We start from the raw sequence: 22,783 nt of genomic DNA, 5'->3' as shown, positions 1-22,783 counted from the left end.
CCGACTATAACATCACGTTCAAACTCACTTAAACCTCGCTAACCTGCCATTGTAGCAGGAGTAACCGATCTAACAACTGCGCCAGACACTTGTTCTCTTATATAGGCGTCGTCCACCGCAGTCCGTATTCTGCCTGTTTAATTTGAATATCCTTACCTGTACCAGTTTTTTTGGCGCTCTGTTATTGGCTGAAACTTTGGTGACGTCACAGACTAGGAGTAAGACGAAGCTATGCGTGTGTTACAGGACTATTAGCCGAAGTTACTAGGTTTTTACGTACTTTTTCTGCTAATAGTTTAGCTATTCAGTGATAGAAAACGCGCATTTGCAACTTTCTAAGTAACAATAGAAAGAAATTTTGTGAAGGCTGATAGTGGAAACCTTACGAAAGTTGCGTTTCTGCTTCACTCATTTACAGCGGTGATATGTGCAACGACGGACATTCTTTTCCTTGCTCCCTGCAACATCATTAAACTCGCTCAAAACTGAGGAATTGTGGAACTTTTGAAAATCAGTCCGTATCGTACATCTAGATTGTCGACTATCAGTCATGAAATATGACCCAAACCACAATACAACTATTCTTGTGGCAAATCTTAGTGCTGGTTTCCGGTGTACAACCTACGGAACAGAGCCACTACCTTCTTCCGCGCTATGTGATGCAACGCATAGCGCTTCTGACTACAGATATCAAGAACATCGGTTCAAATGCAGGAAGGTTCGTAAATTTGTAAAAGTTTCACACGAAATATAAAAATAGCGTTCGCAAGAACTCATTAAAGCAGTTGTTTCGTTGGTGGGATTTATTGTATATAGCCTTACACTAATCTCAGTCTGACAAATGGACAACTGCGGATAAATGCATCTAATTTGCTTAAAAAATAGTTATCATTTTTTAAAAGCATTGCTGGTAATGAATATATCACCATACGTCCACAGTACAACGAGGTGTAGGACGATGAGGTATTGTGTGCGGAGAGATATAAAGCGTGTATAACATGCGACTAACACAAACGTAAGGGCTATGCTGTTTGTAAGAGTAAACTAACGTCAATGTCGGAAGCAGATTTAACTTCATTTTATATAAGATGATGAAACTTCAAAAGCTTAAACAATAAGGATCCTGGTTAGACAGTATGGCCGGCCAGTGTGGCCGAGCGGTTCTAGGCGCTACAGTCTGGAAGCGGGCGACCGCTACGGTCACAGGTTCGAATCCTGCCTCGGGCATGGAATGTGTGACGTCCTTAGGTTAGTTAGGTTTAAGTAGTTCTAAGTTCTAGGGGACTTATGACCTCAGAAATTAAGTCCCATAGAGCCATTTGAACCATTTGGACAGTATGAAATAAACAAAAAACATTTATTCTAATAAAGTAAAACGTGTGTACTCACATTAACTAGAATATATTTTTTGAGCGCGGCGTATGTGAACACCTATTGAAAATGCAGATGTGTTGCAAATGTCTGTGACTCGTGTAACTGAGGCGAGACGTGGGAACCAGCCCGGTATTCACCTAGAGGGATGTGGAAAACCGCCTAAAAACCACATCCATGGCTGGCGGGCACACCAGCCCTCGTCGTTAATCCGGCGCGCCTACCTGAGTCCAGGAAGCGGCGCATTGTCGCTCTCGGCTACCCTGGCAGGTGCTCTAGAGTTTGTATGACAGTGCACTTATGGACAACTGCTGCTGCTGCTGCCACCACAAGGGCAAGCAAACCAACCAGTAAATCGAATTAAAAGAAAAAAACGAGGCGACACAACCACAAAAACAGGATGACAAGTAATAAACGGCACGACCGCGAGCCGCGCGCGTTTCAATTCCGATTTGATTTTCATATGAAAGGACTGTCGATTTCTTTTCTAAATAAATTAAAAAATTGTTGCACGCTATATTCGAACGAGCAACCTAGAGACATAATGTTTTTGTATTCTACAATTCACCCTTCTACCAATCGAGCTACCAATGTTGTGGCAAAGAAGCTGGTATAACTATATTTTTTTTATTATTTATGGATTTGGCCAGCTATGGACCGCATACAACTTAAGACGTATGGTGTTTCTTTTTCTTCCGTTCTTCCCAGTACTTCTTCATTTTCTCGCCAACTGCTCGTCTGCTCATCTGTCCACACTCTCTTGGATCGAGGTTTTGGCTCATCTTCATAGTTTGCGTTTTCTATAACAGAGAAAAGTTTATGAAAACAAAGTATGGAAAAATTAAAAGAATTGATAGATTCAAATGCCTGGGGGAGTGGATCCAAGCCAGTGGACTGGGTAACACAACAAATAAAGAAAGAATAAACAAGTTAGAATTTGCGTATAAATTGACACAAAACTACTACAATAAGAAATCAATATCCACACAAGAGAAGATTAAACATTACAATTCAGTTATTAGGACACAAGCAACGTATGAATCAGAGTGCCTAACATTGAATAAGAAAGATGAATTAAGAGAACTAGAAAAAAGAGAGAGAAAAATACTTAGGTAAAATCTAGGTCCTGAAAAAATCAAGGAAAATAGGTGGATTAAAAGGAGAAATGAAGACCTATATAAAAATACAGAAAAGATCACAGATACAATGAGGAAGAGACGGCTAAAATTTTATGGACATTTAAAAAGAGTGGAAGAAACGCGGATTACAAAGAAAATTTTTAATTACGTTAGTAAGCTGAAAAAAACTGTCGGATGGATAGAAGCAGTAAAGAAAGACGCCAACAAAATAGGTGTTACAGAAGAAATAATACGTGACAGGATCAACTTTAGGCTACTTATAGAAAACGCAAACTATGGAGAAGATGAGCCAAAACCTCGACCCAAGTGAGTGTGGACAGATGAGCAGAGATGAGCAGTTGGCGAGAAAATGAAGAAGTACTGGGAAGAACGGAAGAAAAAGAAACGCCATAGGTCTTAAGTTGTATGCGGTCCATAGCTGGCCACATTCATAAATAAAAAAATAAAAAAATAATTTTTGCTAAGAGTTTAATTTCGTCGACTGACGCTATCCTCCTTTGCAACAATGGGAAGGCGTATCTCGAGGTAAATTAATGTTAACTTCAGACTGCAAGACATTATTAGTTAAGTGGGAAGGGGCTTAGCTGCCCTCTGTAATAAAAAAAAACCGAGTTAATGGGTCAACGAAAAACTGCATATGCAAGCTCGAAATTGGAAAAGAATTCTCAACTCGCTCCATTAAGGGCCTCTGCAAAAGCCACGCAACCCGGCACCTTAACTTGCACCAGAAAGTCAAACTAATCAATTCCCTTATCCTCTCTAAGGCATGGTATATGGCGCAGTTGCTTAGCGTGCCGAAACTAGTGTTGTTGTTGTTGTTGTTTTTGTTGTGGTCTTCAGTCCGGAGACTGGTTTGATGCAGCTCTCCATGCTACTCTATCCTGTGCAAGCTGCTTCATCTCCCAGTACCTACTACAACCTACATCCTTCTGAATCTGCTTAGTGTATTCATCTCTTGGTCTCCCTCTACGATTTTTACCCTCCACACTGCCCTCCAATATTAAATTGGTGATCCCTTGATGCCTCAGAACATGTCCTACTAACCGATCCCTTCTTCTGGTCAAGTTGTGCCACAAACTTCTCTTCTCCCCAATCCTGTTCAATACTTCCTCATTACCGAAACTAATAGGACGCGCTATATCTTAAGCAGTTTACTGGCTACTCTGGCGTCACGAAATTTTTAAAGTGCGAGCAACAGTTTGTGTCTTGGACCCGTCACAGTGAGGACTCGGGCTAGTAGACTTCATAGGGTGTATACGACCCGGGACAACCGGGAGATCCGGGAAAAACCCGGGAATTTTTTCTTCCGGGAGAAAACCGGGAAAAACCCGGGATTTTTTTTAGAATTTCGGAATTTTTTTCATTGTTTTAGTTTTCAGTTAAATTTTTGTAACATTGACTGGTAAAGCGAATACTCTAACAAAGAATATTACTGTATCTCGCTACTGCAAAATAATACTGCAGCAATAAAACTTGAAAGAGAGAAAAAAACGAAAACAAAACAAAGTTGCCAAGGAAATGCGCCATATACAGCAACAAAAGACAGTGCTCACACAAGCGTCTGCCAACAGCAAAATGTGTCAACGGCTTTAGGAAGACTATGCAATGTTTCATAACAACAAATTGCCCCCGATGAGCGTTGCGTCACAGCGGCTTACAGTAGATTCACTTGAGCAGTTGCGAGCGAGCTCATGCACATGCGCAGTTGAGTCGCGTATGAGTAGTACCTTCTGCTTTTTTGCTAGAACGCTACACTGGTAAGGGCCAGTTGTACAGTCCCCGGCTAGCAGCTGCTAAAGTTCTATTGTGGGAGCAGCGCGGAAAACGCGTTGTACAAACACGTAATAACGCTTAAGCGGAGAAAAAACGCGGGATAACTAAAACGATGATTGTGGCAGGGTTAGTTAAGTTTGAGAGGTGGCATGAGCCCCCTCTCATATTTCTATCTTACGATTCTCCTCTCTAATTGCATGCGGTGGAAAGTTGCTATTCCTTCACACGCGGACTTCCCACACAGCGTCTCTCATCACCCGGGTGGTCCGGTGACAGGCGGGCTCTGCTGATTTTGAAAGGGTGTGAGGGAGTCGAGTGAATGCTTTCCAGACGCCGACATTGTCAAAAGACACGCCCGGAGGGGCCTGAAGTAGCGGCTGGGCTAGAGGTTCCGTTACTTCGCAGAAACTTAGCGAAAACGCTTCCTGGCGGGCTACCAGCGAGGCATGGGAATGACTTGTGTACCCAGGCAGTTGTGGCGGGAAAATTCCCGCGCTTTCTGCAAAATAGTAACTGTGATTGGCTTGCTCAGGGCATAGCTCCGTGATGAAGCAAAATCAGCGCAGAAATTGGCGCCAAGAATCTCCATTGGTGGAATGGTAGTGCTCCGGCAATGGAGTGGAATTTTCCGCCGGTTTTCGAGTTGCTGATTGGAACGTTTAACCACGGCCACTGTCGTGGGGGCGGGAATGTTCGGTGTTCGGCATGTACGGGTGCTCTAGAGTAGTCGGCTCTCGCCTTTCGGTCGAGGACGTCGAAGCAACCAGCCATCGCCTCCGGTATGCCAGATCGTGTTCTGGCAGTTAAGAAGACAGTTTGGTAATGTATGTCCGCAGCACCGGCAGATAGGGACTTTCCTAGGTGATAATCAGAGCTCGGCAGAGTGCGCCTGCTCGTCTTTTTCTAACTTTGTTTTGTCTTGGGTAGCAGCAATTAATGTTGGGTTGGCTATGTGTTTTCTCTTAAGATTTGAGTTGCAAGGAATTGGCTCCACATACCACTTCGTCATAATCCTCACAAACTAGTTTAGGCACAATTTCACCTTCACAGAGTTTGTTTGAGTATCCAATTTGAGCCAATTTGATGTATTATAAAAGTTTCATGTGTTTTTGTTTATTATTTTGTGTTTAGTCTTAATAAATCATATTGTTATTTTGGACAGAACTTTCATTCTGTTAATCGGTAGAGCAACCCATCATTTCTCACCACATTAATGAAACCTTCCTTTATTTATCTTATTTATCAAATTAAATTATTGCAGGTGCCAAACTCTTTTCTACTCCACTTGCAGGGTTGATTACAGTCAGTTCGCGTATATTTTTTAATCCATGTGCAACAGCAAAAGTCGGAGTTAGGATAGGGGGGGCTTAGAGCATCATTTACATATGTAGATTCTAGAATTTAGTGTTAAATACACTGCTTGCCCCGGCACCTCGCAAGTTAACCGGAGTATAATTTTTAACCCTGGCAGGAATTAATACAGAATTAGTGATGACAAGATTGTTAGAACGAGGAAGGAGAAGAAACGGGGACATCACACAAATTATGGAAGAATATGACGACTCCAAATTTATATAACAATTTCGTACTACTGCTTCAGAAGCTAGAGCGTAAGAATGAAATGTGAAACTATTTCTTAACATGAAACTTTTTGCTTCTAGTAGGCCTAATAGGCATTTGATATTGGTACTTCATGATTGTATTCTGTCGTGTTATAAAAATGACCATTTGTGCCAAAACAATGTCGATTATTCGGTGTGTGTTACAATTGCTGCAATATTAGGCAGACCTATTTCGTGACAAAATACACGTTTTAAATTGGTGAGAGATCTGGAGAATGTGCTGGCCAGGGCGGTAGTCGAACATTTTCTGTATCCAGAAAGTCTTGTACATGACCTGCAACATGTTGCTGCATGTCAGACATCTTCCCAAAACGTGTTTGGTTCCCTGAGTTTCATTTCCTAAAGCGCCCATGTGTATAAGCATAACCATTCAAAAGACTGATAAGCTTTCCAGTTCTGAGGAAAAGTATACTCTCACTTAACACGGAAAAAGTGTATTTTCACCCGGGAGGAAATGTACTTTTAACCGGGAAAAATCCGGGAATTTTTTTTCCTCGTCCACGTATACACCCTGCTTCAGTCGCAAATGTGCAGCGTTGCTCGTGAACCGCACTGCTGAGCTGCAGGCCCTCTTTCCCGATGGATCGACAGCAGCCCTGCTGGAAACCTATCGGCCAGAACGTGAAAGCGCCCCAGTATCGGTGGCGCACATCCCTTACCGTATGTCTTTTGTACGAGAGTATATCCTTAATAGAAGTTACGTCCTCCGAACGGCCACGGATTCACACAGGACAGCACGGCAGCTCTATATTGAATTGATGGGACAACCTCCCCTTAATAAATTGGAAGTTCGCCTACCTACTGTAAACTGGAAGCAAGTGTGGTCAAATATAAATAACAGTATTCTGCCGTCCGATGTGTCTGCGTTGTGTTATAAACTTGTCAACAACACACTGCCCACCAATCAGCGTTTAGCCGATATTCAGCTTCTCGCCCGCAGATGGCAGATGTGGCGTACCTGACACCAGAGAACACCGCCTGCAATGTCAAGCTGTTTCCGATGTGTGGAGGACTTGCCAGTTAATGGTGGCTCTCATCACGCGAACTACGCCGGCCCACGTCTCTGTTGATAGTGTCATTGTACCTGATTTTAAATATTTCCCACGTGCAAAACACAATACTGCTGTGTGGTTGTCGGGCCATACTGTCTACGCCCTCATCGACCGGAAAATTCACGATGGACTCACCTTTTTGACTTACATTTGGGAACCATATGCTAAGATCAAAAACAGTGAAAAACACCATGAATATTTTGCCAATTTCTTATCAGCTGCATTGCATAATGCGTATGCGAAACAACTCTAAGACGTGTGCGAGCTCCTCTCAATTTCCCTCAATTGTCCATTTAGTATCGCAATTGAGTTTTGATGATTCGTACACTGATCTCATTCTTGCGTCTTACATGTTGTTCTAGCAAAAATAAGTCTAGATACGTAGTTAGCGTCAGGTGGTGAAATATAACCAGTCTCCATGTATCTGTCTGTCTTGTTATATGTCTACCTATAAACTAGTATATATATGTTCATATTAGGAAAAAAAGGAAAAAAATAGGAAGAAAGTTAGAGAGAGAGAGAGAGTAATTGAGTAATACGATGCGGTTCCACTTGAAGAGTATGCTTACTAAAAAAAAGAGAAAAATAAAATGAAAGGAAAAAACAAAAAAAAAACAAAAAAATAAAAAGGAAAGAAAAAACAAAAAAGGAAAAAGAAAATAGAAAAAAAGAAAAAACTGAAGCGGGTGTCTTGCGTCGTCCGTCCCAAGCAGAAACAACGAACGAAAACAAAGAAAATGAGATTTTTTTAATAAAAAAGTGGTCAGCGCAACTGAATGTCAATTCTAAGGGCCCAGGTTCGATTCCCGGCTGGGTCGGAGATTTTTTTCCGCTCAGGGACTGGGTGTTGTGTTGTCCTAATCATCGTTATTTCATCCCCATCGACGCGCAAGCCGCTGAAGGGGCGTGAAATCGAAAGACTTGCACCCGGCGAACGGTCTACACGACGGGAGGCCCTAGTAAGACAACATTTACATTTTATTTTATTCTCTGAAACACTCAAAATCAATTTTTCAATGATTGTTATGGATTTATTTGTACAGTGTGGTATTACATACAATTTGAGAGCCATTTACCAAACCGTAAATTCCAAAGCAAGACCTCACTGTGAAATAGCTTTGTGACTGTCGGACCAGCGTGCTAGCCAGTGACGTCACAGGCTTGACTCGAATGGAGCGTTTTAGCGGGCTTCCAAATTATTTGTATGTCATTTCCGTTTTTATGAAAGAATACTGAAATTAAACAGAGAAAAGGCGTGTTGTGAATATAAAATGACATACTTAACCATTTAAGACGATTTCCAGAAAACAGGCAAATACGGGCACTTATCGAGTTTAGGGGGACAAAATTTTCGAAAATATTTTTTCTCAAAGATGATTCAAATGGCTCTGAGCACTATGAGACTTAACTTCTGTGGTAATCAGTCCCCTAGAACTTATAACTACTTAAACCTAACTAACCTAAGAACATCACACACATCCATGCCCGAGGCAGGATTCGAACCTGCGACCGTAGCGGTCGCGCGGTTCCAGACTGTAGCGCCTAGAACCGCTCGGCTACCTCGGCCGGCATTTTTTCTCACTTTTTGATCAGTTAGACTATGTTGATCTCTTGTTATGTTCTTGTATTGTTACATTTTCATTAAATGACATTATGTTGTTTTAGTGTTTAAAAACTGATGAAAAATATGTCATTCGTGATCAGTCTAGTCAAATGAACGATAATCGGTAAAAAATCAAAGATTTCATGAGTGTCCCCCTAAACTCGATAAGTGTCCAAATACTTTATTGTGTTTGTACCTTGAGAACGACACTAACATTTGAATATCTTTTACTGTGACGAAGCGGTAACGGTAACAGCCGAATAGCATAAGGCATGATACTGCCGTCGTGGTTTGTCATCATGAATATGAAGATACCGTTTGCACACTTCAAGCTATACAAATGGGATACGTATTTCATCTTTGCATTCTTTCAGCTACAAAGATATAGCGTGAACGTTATCTTCTTTTGTGTACGAAGCTCATCACATTAATAACGTTTGTTGTTCCAGTGTTTGAGGTCTTAGCGATCGAAATGGGAATTACTGCTCGTGTAAGCTGTTGCCACAGTTTAAAAATTTTCTGGGTGTACGACAGTTTAATACCATACTGCGTAATATACGATGCTGTTTACGATTGTCGATATGGCAACCGCGGATGAAACATTCATTGTCGTTTGTGTTGACGGAGGTTAGCAACTCTTCGTCGTAGTGCGGAGTTCTTCTGTTGTGGATCACACCTAATACGAAGATGGTGCTTCACAACCTGCCGTATCCTCACGTAAGTTTGTAATACATACTGTCTCACACCGTTTTCTTCCAGTTTAATACGTTCAAATGCGTGCCTGCATAGCACTCTCAGACTTTAATGTCCTCTTGCGGTCAGATGTAGCGGATCGGCTTTCTTCAAGTGTAGTGTATTGAATTTATTTTATCGTCGTTTATATTATGGCTTTGTTTCTATATTTGCCATCCAAGTTTTTTGTTACAGCATTACTGATAAATTTCTCTCCGTTTTCAAGTGTTGTCAGTTGAGTTGTAATTTATCTAACGCTTTTTGTGCGATATATTAAAATGTTAGTTGAATTTTTATTTAGTACGTTGCCTTGGACGTTTGCAGAAATTTATCAAAAAGATGCAAGATTCCAATATAGCCATTGTGGAACTTATCGAGTTAGCAGGACAAATTTTTCGAAAATATTTTTTCTCACTTTTTGATCAGGTAGACTATGTTGATCTCGAAGATGTTATTTATTGTTATCCCAGACAAAAACTTTTTAATATATCGAGAGAAAATTTTTTTTTAATGAAACATTTTTCTCGTTTTTTGACCGGACCACGAATACGTTATTTGCAAACATCACTCAAGCTAAATCGTAGCACTTCAGAGCACTCGGATAAAATCGCCTCATTCAGTTTACACTAAAGTCAAATAACAGTGTAGTTAAGTGTTAGTTCGGTGTTTGTTCTGTGCGTTTGTTCTTCTAACTCGTAATGACTAGAATTTTCCCTGATTTGACCGATTTTCGTATGGTAAATTTGTTCGACGTTTGATTAAATGACAATGTGTTGTTTTACTGTTTCAAAACTGATGAAAAATATGTCATATTGATGATCAGGATAGTCAAATTGACGATAACCGGTAAAAAATCAAAGATTTCAGGGTGTCCCCCTAAACTCGATAAGTGCCGCCATTGTTTACATATCTGATTTGATACGTGCGGAGCGTCAGAACTAAATTTGACAGGAAGTAGACAACACAAAATTGTATGCCACACATTTGAAAGTTTCTGTTCAAAATTTCCTGACTAGGCTATACATTAAACCTCATTAGTAAAAATGAAATGACACAATTTCAGAGACTTCGCTGGTCTCATACAGTTATGATTGTATGTTGATAGACTGAGCGGCGAGTAAAAATTTGTTCCAACGCCAGGTATCGATCCCGCCACTTCAGCGTATGTACATAAAATCATATCTGTTTAAGAGTAGTAAAGTCTCTAAAATTGTGCCATTTCCCTTGTATAAGAACCTGCACCTGGGTTTCTGGCTGGATCCCCATTTATTTTCGATGGCGTGGTGCTATTCCAGAACATGGAGAGCTTCGGCAATTCTGTTCGTGTGTTATGGGGGAATTTAAAGTAAACTGGGGCGGCAGTGAGAATTTGAATCGAGGATGGAGGCGTGACAGGGTAATCCGTGCAGGTATGTGAACCGCTGTGCCAGGTGGCTTAGCGGCTAATGAACCTGCCTAGTAAGCAAGAGACCCGCATTGAATTCCCTGCCGTGGTACAAATTTTCACTCGCCGCTTCAGTCTCTGTACATAAAACCTCATTAGTGTATGCAAGGTACATCTTTTTGGGTAATTTCCAAGAATGATTGCCTATCGAACGCGCGGGCTCCTAACGATATAGAGGGTAGTCCATTGATAGTGACCGGGCCAAATATCTCACGAAATAAGCATCAAACGAAAAAACTACAAAGAACGAAACTCGTCTAGCTTGAAAGGGGAAACCAGATGGCGCTATGGTTGGCCCACTAGATGGCGCTGCCATAGGTCAAACGGATATCAACTGCGGTTTTTTTTTAAATGAGATCCCCCATTTTTTATTACATATTCGTGCAGTACGTAAAGAAATATGAATGTTTTAGTTGGGCCACTTTTTTCGCTTTGGGATAGGCGGCGCTGTAATAGTCACAAACGTGGTATCACGTAACGCCCCGGTATTTGCTTGGTGATACATTACCCGTGTTAAAATGGACCGTTTACCAATTGCGGAAAAGATCGATATTGTATTGATGTATGGCTATTGTGATCAAAATGCCCAACGGGCGTGTGTTATGTATGCTGCTCGGTACCCTGGACGACATCATCCAAGTGTCCGGACCGTTCGCCGGATAGTTACGTTATTTGAGGAAACAGGAAGTGTTCAGCCACATGTGAAACGTCAACCACGACCTGCAACAAATGATGATGCCCAAGTAGGTGTTTTAGCTGCTGTCGCGAGTAATCCGCACATCAGTAGCAGACAAATTGCGCGAGAATCAGGAATCTCAAAAACGTCGGTGTTGAGAATCCTACATCAACATCGATTGCACCCGTACTATATTTCTATGCACCAGGAATTGCATGGCGACGACTTTGAACGTCGTGTATAGTTCTGCCACTGGGCACAAGAGAAATTACGAGACGATGACAGATTTTTTGCACGTGTTCTATTTAGCGACGAAGCGTCATTCACCAACAGCGGGAACGTAAATCGGCTTAATATTCACTATTGGGCAAGGAAAAATCCACGATGGCTGCGACGAGTGGAACATCAGCGTCCTTGGCGGTTTAATGTACGGTGCGGCAATATGGGAGGAAAGATAATTGGCCCCCATTTTATCGATGGCAATCTAAATAGCGCAATGTATGCTCATTTCCTACGTAATGTTCTACCGATGTTACTACGAGATGTTTCACTGCATGACAGAATGACGGTGTACTTCCAACATGATGGATGTCCGGCACATAGCTCGCTTGCGGTTGAAGCGGTATTGAATAGCATATTTCATGACAGGTGGATAGGTCGTCGAAGCACCATACCGTGGCCCGCACGTTCACCGGATCTGACGTCCCCGGATTTATTTCTATGGGGAAAGGTGAAGGATATTTCCTATCGTGATCCACCGACAACGCCTGACAACATGCGTCAGCGCATTGTTAATGGGTGTGCGAGTATTACGGAAGGCGAACTACTCGCTGTTGAGAGGAATGTCGTTACACGTATTGCCAAAAGCATTGAGGGTGACGGGCATAATTTTGGGCATTTATTGCATTAATGTGGTATTTACAGGTAATCACGTTGTAACAGCATGCGTTCTCAGAAATGATAAGTTCACTAAGGTACATGTATCACATTCGAACAACCGAATTAAAATGTTCAAACGTACCTATCACAAAGCGAAAAATGTGGTCCAACTAAAACATTCATATTTCTTTACGTACTACACGAATATGTAATAAAAAATAGGAGTTCCTCTTTTTAAAAAGCGCAGTTGATATCCGTTTGATCTATGGCAGCGCCATCTAGTTTCCCCCTTCAAGCTAGACTAGTTTCGTTCGTTGTAGTTTTTTTGTTTGGTGCTTATTTCCTGAGATATTTGGCCCGGTTACGATCAATTGACCACCCTATATATCGAACGATCGACTCGATGTCGACCATACGATTCTGGTGGCGTGAATATTGGTAAACGTGTAGTGGGGGACATATTTTATCGTTTCCGGTGTGAATAGCAATAAGCGAAAGAGTTGCAGTTTCTAGTGCCGAGAGCCTCACATGACGAAATCTAATTCCTCGTTTATAGCGTGAAAGTTATATCTCTTCTGATATCTATATCTTGAGATTGCCTGGAATAAATGACGCTACAGATACTCTCATGCTGTCTCTGAGTGACATAGCAAGACTGTACCCAGGTTAGCCGGCCGAAGTGGCCGTGCGGTTAAAGGCGCTGCAGTCTGGAACCGCAAGACCGCTACGGTCGCAGGTTCGACTCCTGCCTCGGGCATGGATGTTTGTGATGTCCTTAGGTTAGTTAGGTTTAACTAGTTCTAAGTTCTAGGGGACTAATGACCTCAGCAGTTGAGTCCCATAGTGCTCAGAGCCATTTTTTTGTACCCAGGTTATGGGAAAAAGAATACCTGCTGGATGCTTACACAACAAGAGCGATAGTGCACGAATAAGACGTGGCTGACGAGTAAAGTCAGTAAAGTTAATACTCGCACTTTCATTTGTTATTAACTATAACTTAATAAACGTTCGCCTTTTGTCGTTGCTCTAGTCGATATCTAAACTCGCGCCACCAGAGTCGTGTGGTCAACATAAGAGTCGCTCGTTCGATATACACTACTGGCCATTAAAATTGCTACACCACGAAGATGACGTGCTACAGACGCAAAATTTAACCGACAGGAAGAAGATGCCGTGATATGCAAATGATTAGCTTTTCAGGACATTCACACAGGGTTGACGCCGGTGGCAACACCTACAACGTGCTGACATGAGGAAAGTTTCCAACCGATTTCTTATTCACAAACAGCAGTTGACCGGCGTTGCCCGGTAAAACGTTGTTGTGACGCCTCGTGTAAGGAGGAGAAATGCGTACCGTCACGTTTCCAACTTTGATAAAGGTCGGATTGTAGCCTATCGCGATTGTGGTTTAACGTATCGCGACATTGCTGCTCGCGTTGGTCGAGATCCAATGACTGTTAACAGATTATGGAATTGGTGGCTTCAGGAGGGTAATACGGAACGCCGTGCTGGATCCCAACGGCCTCGTATCACTAGCAGTCGGGCTGACAGGCATCTTATCCGCACGGCAGTAACGGATCGTGCAGCCACGTCTCGATCCCTGAATCAACAGATGCGGACGTTTACAAGACAACAACCATCTGCACGAACAGTTCGACGACGTTTGCAGCAGCACGGACTATCAGCTCGGAGACCGTGGGTGCGGTTACCTTTGACGTTGCATCACAGACAGGAGCTCCTGCGATGGTGTACTCGACGACGAACCTGGGTGCACGAATGGCAAAACGTCATTTTTTCGGATGAATCCAGGTTGTGTTTACAGTATCGTGGTGTTCGCATCCGTGTTTGGCGACATCGCAGTGAACGCACGTTGGAAACGTGTATTCGTCATTGCCATACTGGCGTATCACTCGGCGTGATGGTATGGGGTGCCATTGGTTACACGTCTCGGTCACCTCTTGTTCGCATTGACGGCACTTTGGACGTTACATTTCAGATGTGTTACGACCCGTGGCTCTACCCTTCATTCGATCCCTGCGAAGCCCTACATTTCAGCAGGATAATGCACGACCGCATGTTGCAGGTCCTGTACGGGCCTGTCTAGATACAGAGAATGTTCGACTGCTGCCCTGGCCAGCACGTTCTCCAGATCTCTCACCAATTGAAAACGTCTGGTCAATGGTGGCCGAGCAACTGGCTCATCACAATACGCCAGTCACTACTGTTGATGAACTGTGGCATCGTGTTGAAGGTGCATGGGCAGCTGTACCTGTACACGCCATCCAAGCTCTGTTTGACTCAATGCCCAGGCGTATCAAGGCCGTTATTACGGCCAGATGTGGTTGTTCTGGCTACTGATTTCTCAGGATCTATGCACCCAAATTGCGTGAAAATGTAATCCCATGTCAGTTCAGGTATAATATATTTGTCCAATGTATATCCGTTTATCATCTGTATTTCTTCTTGGTGTAGCAATGTTAATGGCCAGTAGTGTATATCGTTAGGAGCCCACGCGTTCGACAGCCAATCATTCTTGGAAATTCTCTTTTTGAGTTAAAGAGTATGAATACTGATACCACATCTTTGATTTAACGGTATGAAATTATATTCTCATCTGAATAAATCTGGCGTTTCCAGCCGGTTAGGTGTAGCTATAGCTGTAGTATCTGCAGCTATATTTAGTACTGTAGCCATTATTATTATTAGGTCAAACGGTAAACACATCAAATGAGTTCCCTATACCAGATTTCGAATGCTATAACTGGTCGTATGCTCTCCAAGCGTCGTGTATCGGCGGATAATTAGTGCAGATCTCTGTAAAATGATGACCTCATATTCTACGGAGAAAAGACACGCCATAGATCAATCCCGAAAGCAGATTTGGGCCGTGCATTTCTGAAAGTACACCTTTTGAAGTTCCACACGCAGTGGTGTGTCAGTGTCTCTGCCCCACTGCAGCCGCCTAATGTCCGATCGCGAAGTGCTGTCTTTACTGAGTAGTGCTCTCACACCGAAACAACAAACTCGATTGACAATTGTTGCCAACCGGAAGTTTGACTTAGTTGTCAACTGTTCAAATGGTTCAAATGGCTCTGAGCACTATGGGACTTAACTTCTGAGGTCATCAGTCTCCGAGAACTTAGAACTACTTAAACCTAACTAACCTAAGGACATCACACACATCCATGTCCGAGGCAGGATTCGAACCTGCGACCGTAGCGGTCGCGCATCTGCAGACTGTAGTGCCTAGAACCGCTCGGCTACTCCGGCCGGCTTTCAACTGTTGTCAACAGCTGTTTGGAATAGCGAGTTGAAACTGGTTGAGAGAAGTTTTGTCACGAGCTTGTAGCTTATGGTCGATGTTCAAAAACACGGTAGAGTTGAGTGACTGGCGCATGCGCGTTGGTGTGTCGCCTGCTTTATTTTTCTATTTGTACAATGCTGACTCCCGACTACTTTTAGAAAATACATCTACATCTACACTCCGCAAGCCACCCAATGGTGTGTGGCGGAGGGCACTTTACGTGCCACTGTCATTACCTCCCTTTCCTGTTCCAGTCGCGTATGGTTCGCAGGAAGAACGACTGCCGGAAAGACTCCGTGCACGCACGAATCTCTCTAATTTTACATTCGTGATCTCCTCGGGAGGTATAAGTAGGGGGAAGCAATATATTCGATACCTCATCTAGAAACGTACCCTCTCGAAACCTGGCGAACAAGCTACACCGCATGCAGAGCGCCTCTCTTGCAGAGTCTGCCACTTGAGTTTGCTAAACATCTCCGTAACGCTGTCACGCTTACCAAATACCCCGCCGCTCTTCTCTGGATCTTCTCTATCTCCTCCGTCAACCCGACCTGGTACGGATCCCACACTGATGAGCAATACTCAAGTATAGGTCGAACGAGTATTTTGTAAGCCACCTCCTTTGTTGATGGACTACATTTTCTAAGGACTCTCCCAATGAATCTCAACCTGGCACCCGCCTTACCAACAATTAATTTTATATGATCATTCCACTTCAAATCGTTCCGCACGCATACTCCCAGATATTTTACAGAAGTAACTGCTACCAGTGTTTGTTCCGCTATCGTATAATCATACAATAAAGTATCCTTCTTTCTATGTATTCGCAATACATTACATTTGTCTATGTTAAGGGTCAGTTGCCACTCCCTGCACCAAGTGCCTATCCGCTGAAGATCTTCCTGTATTTCGCTGCAATTTTCTAATGCTGCAACTTCTCTGTATACTACAGCATCATCCGCGAAAAGCGGCATGGAACTTCCGACACTACCTACTAGGTCATTTATATATATTGTGAAAAGCAATGGTCCCATAACACTCCTCTGTGGCACGCCAGAGGTTACTTTAACGTCTGTAGACGTCTCTCCATTGATAACAACATGCTGTGTTCTGTTTGCTAAAAACTCTTCAATCCAGCCACACAGCTGGTCTGATATTCCGTAGGCTCTTACTTTGTTTATCAGGCGACAGTGCGGAACTGTATCTAATCCCTTCCGGAAGTCAAGGAAAATGGCATCTACCTGGGAGCCTGTATCTAATATTTTCTGGGTCTCATGAACAAATAAAGCGAGTTGGCTCTCACACGATCGCTGTTTCCGGAATCCATGTTGATTCCTACAGAGTAGGTTCTGGGTTTCCAGAAATGACATGATACGCGAGCAAAAAACATGTTCTAAAATTCTACAACAGATCGATGCCAGAGATATAGGTCTATAGTTTTGCGCATCTGCTCGACGACCCTTCTTGAAGACTGGGACTACCTGTGCCCTTTTCCAATCATTTGGAACCTTCCGTTCCTCTAGAGACTTGCGGTACACGGCTGTTAGAAGGGGGGCAAGCTCTTTCGCGTACTCTGTGTAGAATCGAATTGGTATCCGGTGTAGAATCGAATTGGTACTTGAGTACATTCACGATAACCAGCTCATTCCAGGCACAGTTTCACTAATCTTGGCCAGTGATATTCGATGATAGTACATTAAACTTGTATAACTGTCACCTGTTGCCAAATGTCAAGTTTTGCTGGTGATACTGCAGGTCTAAAATTTGTGCCCTACCGTTGTATGTGTGGTTCTGCTAACCTCAAGAGTTTCCCAAATGCCATTCTGACGAGAGTTAAGTCTAACATACAGTCGCGACACACACTGCTGTGAAAATTGTTACCGTCTGGCACTTAGCGCCACGCTACCGCCCAAAGCGGCGAGAAAGCAGCCGTAAAATTATAGTTTTATTTTTAATCACTATTCTAGTTAATTATCAAATAGTTACTAAACGTTTGCCCTCCAAGTGTTATTACTTTATCAAGAGGCGTGAATGATTTTGAGATTCGTGTAAAAACAGCCGAATCTCCCTAATTCAGTGACATAAGCTACAACTTAATTATGAAAATGAAATACTTTCAGTTATGTGTACAATTGCAGTATACTCTACTGAAAACAAGAGAAAAAAATTTCATGCGTGAGAAGAATATATTTCTTTTGAAACTTCCTGGCAGATTAAAACTGTGTGCCAGACTGAACTCGAACTCGGGACCTTTGCCTTTCGCGGGGAAGTGCTCTACTGGCGGAAGTAAAGCTGTGAGGACGGGGCGTGAGTCGTGCTTGGGTAGCTCAGTTGGTAGAGCACTTGCCCGCCAAAGGCAAAGGTCCCGAGTTCGAGTCTCGATCCGCCACACAGTTTTAATCTGCCAGGAACTTTCATATCAGCGCACACTCCGCTGCAGAGTGAAAATCTAATTCTGAAAACATCCCCCAGGCTGTGGCTAAGCCATGTCTCCGCAATATCCTTTCTTTCAGGAGTGCTAGTCCTGCAAGGTACGCAGGAGAGCTTCTGTGAAGTTTGGAAGGTAGGAGTCGAGGTACTGGCAGAAGTAAAGCTGTGAGGACGGGGCGTGAGTCGTGCTTGGGTAGCTCAGTTGGTAGAGCACTTGCCCGCGAAAGGCAAAGGTCCCGAGTTCGAGTCTCGGTCGGGCACACAGTTTTAATCTGCCAGAAGTTTCATACGAGCGCACACTCCGCTGCAGAGTGAAAATCTAATTCTGGAAACATCCCCCTTGCTGTGGCTAAGCCATGTCTCCATAATATCCTTTCTTTCAGGAGTGCTAGTTCTGCAATGTTCGTAGGAGAGCTTCTGTAAAGTTTGGAAGGTAGGAGACGAGGTACTGGCAGAAGTAAAGCTGTGAGGACGGGGCGTGAGTCGTGCTTGGGTAGCTCAGTTGGTAGAGCACTTGCCCGCGAAAGGCAAAGGTCCCGAGTTCCAGTCTCGGTCCGACGCCCAGCTCTAATCTGCCAGGAAGTTTCAAAAACGGTAGTTATTTCTAGAATCAGCATAAAAAATTGATTCAAGAACACCTCCTTTCAACAAATCAGCATAAAAAAAGTTTTAAAATACAGAGTATTGTTATCCTTGTTGCAGCTGACATTCCAAAGTTTACACTGGCTGAGACCGTAAGTTGCTATTCCAGAGCTGTTCTGTTTATATTTCTCTGTCAGCTCCCACAATTTGTGCAGAAGCTTTTTGAACCACCCTGTGTTTAGTGAATTTGTCCCGGTAAGAATGACGTGTTGCATTCTCTCTGCAGCCGGCCGTTGTGACCGTGCGGTTCTAGGCGCTTCAGTCCACAACCGCGCTGCTGCTACAGTCGCAGGTTCGAATCCTGCCTCGGGCATGGATGTGTGTGTGACGTCCTTAGGTTGGTTAGGTTTGAGTAGTTCTAAGTCTAGGGGACTGATGACCTCAGATATTGTCCCATAGTGCTTAGAGCCATTTGAACCATTCTCTCTGCTGGGAAGTTCTGAATCTAGGCTCAAAGCTGCGTCGATGATCGGCAGATCGTACACGGTACAAGCTTGTATCGGAACTGGTTTAAGGCCAAACTCACGAATTATCAGCAGACAGAACCCAACACGTTTTCTTAACGGAGAAGAGCTCTCCTTCAAGAATTGAATGGCAGATTTCTGAGTCAGTGTCTTGGTTTTGGCTTGTTCCTCTTTAGGTTTATTTTATTTTCATATCATGCCCATCCGTTGCTGCGTGGAAGTATGAGATAAATCTCCAGATGACAAAATGTGGAACTGCAGCTAATATTTTAGATGCTGCTTTAACTCCCGGTAGCAGTTACACACATGCAGAAAATGTAGGTGGCTTTTTCCGTGTAGCTGGTTCAGATCTGAAACAGACACAGTTGTTTGATTTAGAAATCATTCAAGATACACTACAAGACAAATAAAAAACTACTAGCTAAAATAAAAATATGAACGATAGACATCCAGATCAATGAATTGAGGAATGAAGCAAATAACGACATAGCAGAGAAGATGGACATATAGCATCAACCCTCCAAAGTTACCTACAATAAAATTAATGCGAAAATACGACATTTTGAAACAGTTACAAAACCTCAAGCGCTCTATGGAGCAGAGTGCATACCACATTTAAAGTCGGAGGAATAGGAAAAAAGGTGAAGTGAATTTTTTGAAAAATTATCGGATTTAGCATAACAAAAATGGCAACTACAAATTAAGACGCAACGAAGAACTGTATGAAAAAAACTTTCATACACAATCCGGAGAACGTAGGTCGGTTTTTTGCACATGTGAAAAAGTTGAGGAGAATAGGTTAACTAAGAGTATCCCAATATTTCAATAGCAAAAAGAGCAAAATCAGTGCATAAAAAAATGTTCAATTGTGTGTGAATTCCTAAGGGACCAAACTGCTTAGGCCATCGGTCCCTAGACTTACACACTACTTAAACTAACTTATGCTAAGTACAACACGCACACCCATGCCCGAGGGAGGACTCGAACCTTCGTCGGAAGAGTCCGCGCAGAGTGTACAAAAGATATTCAAACAGACTCAGAAGAGATCGACATAACTGAAGAAGACAATCGAAACACAGAAAAATTTAGACCCAAAATAAAAAAACAAAAAAACTTCTAGAGTTTTCTAGAAAACGAAAGGAAATGTGGAAGAATCTTCACCAAGGAGCAAACACAACAGTGCGAGAGCACTTTGAGTAACTGTTTATTAGTCCACAGGTCACCGGAGTCTGCGCAAAAAAAGACTAATATACAACTCTGTTTTGGTAGAAGGTTTTACCTTAGCTTATTTTGATACACCTGAGGTCTCTCGGCCGAATATCGCTGCCTGTACTACTTTTTTTTGAGCTACCTTCACCAATATTCGGTGTTGTATTTCGGTAAGCATGGTGCACTGCGAAGTCGGTGTTGCATTTCAGTAAGCATGGTGTGCCGTGAAATGGGTGTTGTATTTCAGTAAGCGTGGTGTGCTGCGAAATCGTTTGACAACCGAGAAACCTTTGCGAATGTAAACCAAATTTTGTTTTACAGTAGACACATTGGAAAACCATAGACATCCAAAAATCCTGTGTTCCTTATATCTGCTGGGCGTCGCGATAATAATTGTTTTCTGTGTTTCTCCTATCAGTATCATTCTGATTCGTGCAGTGCTACATAGGTTACACATTTTACTGGTCACAAATGTATATGTAATAATATAGATAAGATGACTAATTTGATTGAAAGGTCTCTTATGTCCTTTTTCTCATTTCCAATGTCCTTAAGAAAATTTTTTTATCCTTTTTTCATGTTAAAGATTAGGAAAATCGCAAATGATTGATTAGATATTGATACATTTGACGGTTGTAGTAAATCTGTTGTTAGAATTAAGTGGGATGAAAATAAACTACTGGCCGCGAGAATCGATCCAGAGACCTTGCACATACGAGGGTCACTCCAAAAGAAATGCACCCTTTTTTTTTTTTAATCCATCTTTTGTTCTACATGTCTGAAAGTTTGACAGTGTGTAGATACATCCTTTAGGGACAATATTTTTATTTATCCACATAATTTCCATCCCTCTCAACTGCCTTATGCCATCTTGGAACCAGCGCCTGTATACCCTCACGGTAAAATTCTGGGACAACCTGTTGGAGCCACTGTTTGGCAGCGTGAACAAGGGAGTTATCATCTTCAAACCTTGTTCCACAAAGAGAGGTTTTTCAGTTTCCCAAAGAGATGATAGTCACACGGAGCCAGGTCAGGACTGTAAGGCGGGTGTTTCAGTGTTGTCCATCCAAGAACCCACCTGGCATAAACCCTTTTTAACGCCAACACTTTCAATATTCTGCAAACACTTCCTTCCCCTATCCCAACGTAGCGTGACAATTCGTTCACTGTGATACGTCTGTCAGCAGTCACCAATTCGTTAACTCCGTGCACATTGTCTGGAGTGTGTGCAGTACGAGGCCTGCCGCTGCGAGGACAATCCTCAATATTGCCGTGCCCGCTTTCATCACGTAACCTGCTTGCCCACCGACTAACTGTACTGCGATCGACAGCAGCATCTCCGTACACCTTTTTCAACCTCTTGTGGATGTTTCCCACTGTCTCGTTTTCACAGCACATTAATTCTATGACAGCACGTTGCTTCTGTCGAACGTCAAGTGTAGCCGCCATCTTGAAGACATGCTGTGACGGCGCCACTCAAGGGAACAGGTTGAACTAAGTTAGAAAACAAGCGGGAAGGATGTATCTACACACTGTAAAACTTTCACACATGCAGAATGAAAACTGTATTTTTACAAAAATAGTGTGCATTTCTTTTGGAGTGAGCCCCGTATAAAACCAAACATCCAAATATCAGACTTGCAGGTCGGTTCCAAACTCTGTGTGTAGACAGAATATCAAGCAAAACACTGATTTAGTTTGTGCTGTATGCTGTCGTCTTGTAGAAGACGCGTAAAGACGCGTAAACGGTAACTAAAAGTAGCACGAGAACTACAGAGTGTAGGCAAGCCATATCTGTGAGATACGTATGTGAAGATCTCTGGTAGGTGAGTTGGTAGAGCGTCAGATCGCCATACTACAGATAATGAGTACGAAACCCACTGACACCGCTTTTGTTATTTTTTTTAACAGATACATGTTAAGTTGTTACATGGGAGAACATTTTTCTGCTATGTAAAAGGACGTTTCGGAGTTTGTAGCAATGTTATTTTGGCAGTCTGCTTTCACTTCGTTAGCTGAAAGTAGGAGAGCTATAGCGTAACACCACACCTGTCAATACAAATATACTCTATAGGTTTTCAACTGACGTAGCGAAAGCAGACTGCCAAAAGAACATTGCTACAGACTCCCAAACTTACATAGCAGAAAGATGTTCTCCCATACAACAGCTTCACCCGTAATCGTTTACGCATCTTCCACTGGACGACAGCTCACAGCACGAACTAAATCGGTTGATACTCTATCGACACACAACGTTTGGTACCGATCTGAGTGTCTCACATCTGCAGATTTGGGTGTAAGTGCTTACTCTCTCGGCTACTCGAATAATAGTGCCCTTACGCTTAAAGCGTAAGCAAGCCTAAATTTTCAAACTCGATTTTCTCAAAATAGGTTGAGAGTTACGTCTTCCCGTTTACACATGTTGAAATCCTAGTCGTGCCCT

At 42.8% G+C, this 22,783-nt stretch overlaps 1 protein-coding gene and 1 long non-coding RNA gene across 2 annotated transcripts in view; one reads left to right on the top strand and one right to left on the bottom strand.

The window, feature by feature from the left end:
* The window catches only part of LOC124719089 (pyruvate kinase-like), a 121,929-nt gene that overhangs the window by 17,012 nt on the left and 82,134 nt on the right, over window positions 1-22,783 (top strand). The window lies entirely within an intron of this gene.
* LOC124719090 overlaps window positions 2,113-22,783 on the bottom strand; it is a 40,873-nt gene continuing 20,202 nt past the window's right edge. The window contains exons 2-3 of the long non-coding RNA XR_007005982.1: window positions 19,194-19,481; window positions 2,113-2,171 (exon numbers count right to left, since the gene is read on the bottom strand). This is a non-coding gene — a long non-coding RNA (uncharacterized LOC124719090). The remainder of the gene's footprint in view (window positions 2,172-19,193; window positions 19,482-22,783) is intronic.

This window comes from Schistocerca piceifrons, chromosome 10 (genome assembly GCF_021461385.2).
Source record: "Schistocerca piceifrons isolate TAMUIC-IGC-003096 chromosome 10, iqSchPice1.1, whole genome shotgun sequence".
Classification (NCBI taxonomy): Eukaryota; Metazoa; Arthropoda; class Insecta; order Orthoptera; family Acrididae; genus Schistocerca; species Schistocerca piceifrons.
This window is presented reverse-complemented; position numbering and strand designations above follow the sequence as displayed.